Source organism: Scophthalmus maximus, chromosome 15 (assembly GCF_022379125.1).
Source record: "Scophthalmus maximus strain ysfricsl-2021 chromosome 15, ASM2237912v1, whole genome shotgun sequence".
In the NCBI taxonomy this organism is placed as follows: domain Eukaryota; kingdom Metazoa; phylum Chordata; class Actinopteri; order Pleuronectiformes; family Scophthalmidae; genus Scophthalmus; species Scophthalmus maximus.
Window position 1 is genome coordinate 15,749,899 of NC_061529.1, and position 6,000 is coordinate 15,755,898.

Below are 6,000 nucleotides of genomic sequence, written 5' to 3' on the forward strand. Positions count from 1 at the left end.
CTCATGTTTTCTCCTCAAGCACAGCTACTCTCTTCAAAAGACAGACTCCATTTCTCTTCCGACACAGAGCCACGGCGCTCAGCGTTATCGAGGCCATGCCACGTGGAGGGTTTTTGGGTTTTTTTGATTATTGTAAAATGTGTATTTTTGTGGATGCTTACAACGGCAGGACGGAGGCCGGAGACGCGAGTCCCATCCACTGCATGTCACGGCAATCGTGTTTGATCGTTTTTGTAGAACGTAATCCCATTGAGTAGGCTTACAGTGCATTAAATCTCAAACCCCTTTTCATTTGCAATGTGTATCAGGTCGAGTTGGAGGACGACTGCTCAGGCGTCATTAACTCAAGAACGCGCCTCGTAATTGGGACTGGCAGCGGGAAAACATGAATAAATACCTGGGGAGTACCAGAGAATCGAACCACGGCAATGAGGCGCGAAGTAAAAAAAAAGAAAAAAGGGACAACCGGAGAAGAAGATTTTCAGATGATTGTTAGGCCCGAGCGCGAGACCAGCCCGGGGGCCTGTGGCGCCACATAGTCCCTACATGGCTTCCTCTGGTCCAGCCACAGAGCTCTGAATGCCACTGAAATCTATTTCAGTAGAGATGCTCTCAAGATGATTTCACCTGGAGGGGATTCCGGGTTGCTAAAACAGGGACGCGAACTCATCACCGTCCCTCGGGTACGGCCGAAGAACTCACCCACACACAAATAGGCACCAATGTAAATAACTTCACGGCAAGTGCGCATACTTAAGAAGCAGGCTGCGCCTTCCCCCTGCGCAGAGCAAAAGACACCACTCCTGGAAGCCATGTATCCAGAAACAGCCGAATACGTGGCTAACTACATCGCGAGGTAGGTCGCGTTGCCTTTTTCGAGCTCGTCCACCGTTCGCAGCGGATTTGAGGCCGAGTCGTCGTGCCTGTAGTCGAGGACACGAGTTGTCGCGTGTCACTGACCCGCCGTGGACGGATCTGGATGTTCTCGTTCAATAGGTGTCAGTGAGGCCGAATGAGGGGTGGCTGCCAATTTATTTTCTCTCACATTCTTACTGCAGGAAACCAACAGTGGCATTGTGGTTTGAGGTCAGGGTGACATTTACCAAAGAAAATAAATAGAAAGTTTGCCGACTTTTTTTCCAAGTCTGACATGTTAGAAAGTGAGACAGTGCTTTCATTATGAAAACTGATCTCGTCCATTCCTCCCCATCTGCCTGGAGGCTTGGGATTGTTTCACTTCTTCTGTGTCTCAAATATGCGTGTTTGAAATAACTAGTGCTGTTACGTAAAAAAAAAAGGCCCAGTGTTTCTTTTCTCCATCTGCATGTCTTAAAGGAGTTCCTAGGGTGTTTGTGTGTGTGTGTGTGTGTGTGTGTGTGTGTGTGTGTGTGTGTGTGTTTCTTCTTCCCTGGCCTCGGTATGAAATGAAAAAAATGCATCCGATCACGTCGGTGTCACTCATCCTAAGCCACGGTGAGTCGGAGGGCGACGGGGGGGGGATGTAAGACGGCTGCTCCTCGGAGTGCTTTTGGTTGCCGCGTGATTACAGCTGCTCCCCGGTGGGATGGGTTCAGACTCTGTCTCACGAAAAAAAAACAACGCACTCACACATCAGTGAGTTCATTCGAGCTGCGCGGAGACACTTCAGCATCTTAGCTGGGACACGGTCACGAGCGCTCTCAAGAAAGAAAGGAAAAACGTCTGGAGACGCGCCGATGTGTGCATGTGTGCCTCTGTTTGGACGTCATGGATTCTGGGGATGGATTCTGCCTCGTGGGACCGTGCCAGTTGAAACACACTCCACCCGTCTCATTGCTCATGCTTGCATATCCTATGCCATGCAACTGGCTCTTTTTTTTTTTGTTTACCCCGAAGGTGTCTTAATGTCTTTCTGCCTCAGGTGGGCATGGGTGGATCGAGCCGCTCTCTGTGGGAGAAAGGAAGGATGTGTGTGTGTGTGTGTGTGTGTGTGTGTGTGTGGAAGAAAACAGTGCGGACAAGCCAAGCGGGCCTCAAGGCGGAGGCGGTTAGTGGGTGCATGGAGGTCTGAGGCCCCCTTCCATGCCATCATATCCCCAAGCGTCCCTCTGAAGTTACCCACTGTCTGTGTCTCACATCACTACGCTTATTTAGGGCCCCGCCGTAACCGGAGACGCCTGAGTGGACCCACATCGCAATCATATTTCGGTCGTCGTGCATGCACATAAACTCCGCGTATCCTCGCCACCGCTTCTCCTCCGAGCTCCTTTCGCCACCTCTAATCCTCTCTCCCATGCCACATTACAGGGCCAGTTTATTACAGGTCCAGTGCGGTTAATGAGAGACGTGAAGTGCCAACAAGATAAATCACTTAACACCGGCCTGAGCTGGCACTGTGACAACACTGCTAAGGCTGGCCCGTGTGTGCGCCGGGCGATTGACTTCCAAGGGAAAATTCACTCTCGGGAAGGAAAAGACTAAAGGAGAGGAGGGCAAGTTAATTTTCTTTTGTTGGCATTTGAGTCATACCGGGGAGCCTTGTTGCTTCCGGTGATTAAACGCTGTCATCAACGTCCCATCATCTGAAACAAGGCTAAAATATGCGAAGAGCTTTTAGTGCGGACGCCCCTTGCTCCTATGCCTGTGACTAAATGGGGCCGCGCGGCCAGGAAGTGAGTACACTGAGTAACGCTGTGGATGTATTGATTTTCTGTCTCTGCCTCCCTGTCTCTTCTCCTCGACGCCCCCCCCTCCCCGTGGAAGGAAGCCCCGCCTGAGCCTGTACGAGCCCCTGTACGTGAGGCGCTGCTGGAGGCCGGAGCTGCCCAGCTTCGCCACCCCGCATCAGGGGAAGGGCGGCTACTGGTGGAGTCCCCAGAGGTACCAGGAGGTGGGGTCCACCTGGAGGGACACGCGCCGACGCCGCGTGGTCTTCCCCGGTAACACCGGCTTCTCCGACGTGCCCTCAAGTCTGACCGCGGGCTACTGCCACCTCCACCCCACCCTGGTGTGAGTAGTCCACTACAGATAGGCTTTTGTGGGTTACAAGAATACCTCCCTGCATGTGTGTGAATGTGTGTGTGTGTGTGTGTGTCATTGTGCTTCTTGAAAGGCCAGCTTTTGACGAGTCTCTTTTCAAGGAGAAGTTTCTTGTCGGCACTCTGGGTGGAGCAGACGACAGACCAGTTAGAGGCTCTGCCTCCTTATCGGAGGCCAGACGTGACGCCACAGTCGGGAGCTCTCCTCCTCATGCTGTCCCCCTGCTTCGTATGTCACCAAGGCCACATCCTCACACAAGGGGCCATTGGGGCCTGACTGCGTTCACCTACAGTGTCTCCTTGGCTTCATCCACATTACTACGCTTTCGTTCAAAAAAGGCATCACTGCTGCCACATTTGCGCCTGCTGTCCACACTGCCCTGGAGGTTCAGATCGCCTAAAACGGAGAAGTTTGGAAATTCTGTTTCCCCCACCCCCTTTAGTTTGAAAACTCCTGGGTTGGGCAAAACCTAATTGGTTCCCATCAGTCACGACTTGACTACCTGCTTTCAATGCAAAACGTAATGATCACTTACTGTCAGTAACAGTTACAAATCGCGCCAATAAAAGAAACCCCTCGTCGTACTTTTTATAATTGTTTCGCAATTCGTCGTTTTTTTTCTCTAAGTAAGCAACCGACTGCAGAGTAGAAAATCTGCTTCCTGATTACACTGGCATACCCATGCTCAAGTGTACGTGAATGGGACGGTGATTATAACTGATATGGAGCTGAAACGCTTGTCTGGACAGAGACCATTTAGGTTATAAAACACTGTTTTAAAACGAAAACGTAATAGCGTGGATGTAGCCTCTCTCTCTCTCTCACTCTCTCTCTCTCTCTCTCTCTCTCTCTCTCTCTATATATATATATATCTATATATACAATATAGTCGTCCAGCCACCCAGCTACTCCACATCCCACCCTACAGCCCTCCAGGACCCAGGCGACACTGACCTAAATGAGTGTGCAGAGTAACAGCCAAGAGCATCTTGTTGCCATGACAGCAGAATGGCCGTTGTGACCATCTGGGTGTCCCCCCCCCTGGCTCTGATCTGACTTTTACTGCTCCGCCGATCGAATATGTTGGTATAAAAGTAGGGAACGGAGGGAGGAGTGGTGCGTGGAGAGGTGAGGTGTACCAGGGGGTCCGGGGTGGGGGTGGGCGGTTGGTGAAACAAGTGAAGTGACCGCTCTGTCAGGGAGAGGCATTTCACTCCTGCGAGCTGGGACAGAGACACAGAGAGAGAGACAGTTTAGACATTGGGAAAGAGAGAGAGGGCCCAGGAGAAAGGAGAAAGAGATGGTTTTGAGCGAAAGGGAGAAAGATTGATGGTCAGGGGGGGGGGGGGGGGGTGAGAGAGTGGGGGAAAAAAAAAGGAAAGGAGTGGAAAGAGAGAGAAAAGCCAGGGGGCTAATGGGCTTGTGGCTAATCAATTCTGAGTGATGGCCCCTTTAGAGTGGGCAAGGCTGACAGATGGAGAGCATCCCTCTGCTTTATCTCTCCCCTGACTCACCGACTCCTAACTCAACACACCGGAGCACATCAGCACCCACCTCACCTCGCCATCCAGAGGAGGACGTCTGAAATCACGGGCATGCACACACACACTCACACACACGTGGATGTGGATGTGGTCAGCATACTGTAAAGGAAGGAGCCAAATCTGATACTACACACACGGACAGACGTGGATCCATTTATCACGTGAGAAACAGCCATATTAGGGCTCCATGCTGTTGTTCCCCGACGCGGATGAGTTTGAATGAGCGCAGCATCAGTTGTCGATTGATTCTCCATAAGGATTGATTGGGCTAAATGAGCGCCGGGATCGATTGCCGGAGATAGGAGGGGTTGAGGGGGGCGAGTGAGTTACTATGCCCAGACAGCCACGCGGTACTCTGGTACACCCGTCCTCAGCGTGAAGGGGAAAGGGAGCGGAGACTGTTCCATTTATACAAGATTACTGTGTAAATCAGTGATGTGCCACCACAGCACGAAAAAAGACACACATTTTCCACCGGGCTCCGCAAAAGCCCTCGGCATGTGGACAGAAACGGACAGCAGGACAATGATGGAAAAAAGGGGAAACAGAGGCTATTTAAAAGGCCCTGGGATGGTTTGGCTCTTCTTTTTTTTTTTTTTTAAATAGAAGAAGGGACGCTGGAAGTTCACTGATGTTTTAAACTAGCTTATATTAGGATGTCAGCCACGATGAGGCAGATGCTGGGCACTTTGGCCGCAGTCACCTTGCGGACTCCACAGCAGTTTCGGAGCACGATTAACAATGCAACGTTGCCGTTGTTTCCCCCGCAGCACCGCGGCCACAGTCGCAACATCAGAGGCTGTTTACGATCTTGCACTGACACCGAGCCAGAGTCCAAAGCCGGGGCCCGAACAAGACAGCGGCGTCATAAATTGCACACTGCTGGCCCTGTTAAAAAAGATTAAAGGGAAGAAAGTGCAATCCGCTGGCAGGCCGCTGGGAGAAGGGGTTGGATGGGAGGGCTGCTGACGGACAGCAGGAGGGAGGGCAGCGCTCGGGGCCTCCGCTGATAGATATTCAGCAGACAGTCGCCTTTTCTTTTCTTTTCTTTTTTCTGCCCACACCATAAGCAGGGATGCTGCCGCCGGGTCATGCTCGCAGGCACACAAGCCTCTTATACTGCAATATCAACAGCTGCAACGCTCCAGTTGCTGCCGTCCAGCGTCGGGCCCTCTGCGCGTTCGTTCATCTGTGCACGCATGCATGTGTCCCTCACTAAATCAGCGCTGCATGCGCACAATCCAGTGCGTTGTCCGCCCTGGCCGCCTCGCCGGGGAGCGGCTCTGATTTCCTCAGCCAGCTGTCACGTCGACAGCCGTCCAGTCGGCCGGTGAGACATACAGCCAGGCGGCCAACGCAACTCTCCCCCTTAGACCCCGCTGCACGGGGCCTACATCCCTCCCTTCCCGAGCCACGGAAAAGGGGGTCAAAGCACACG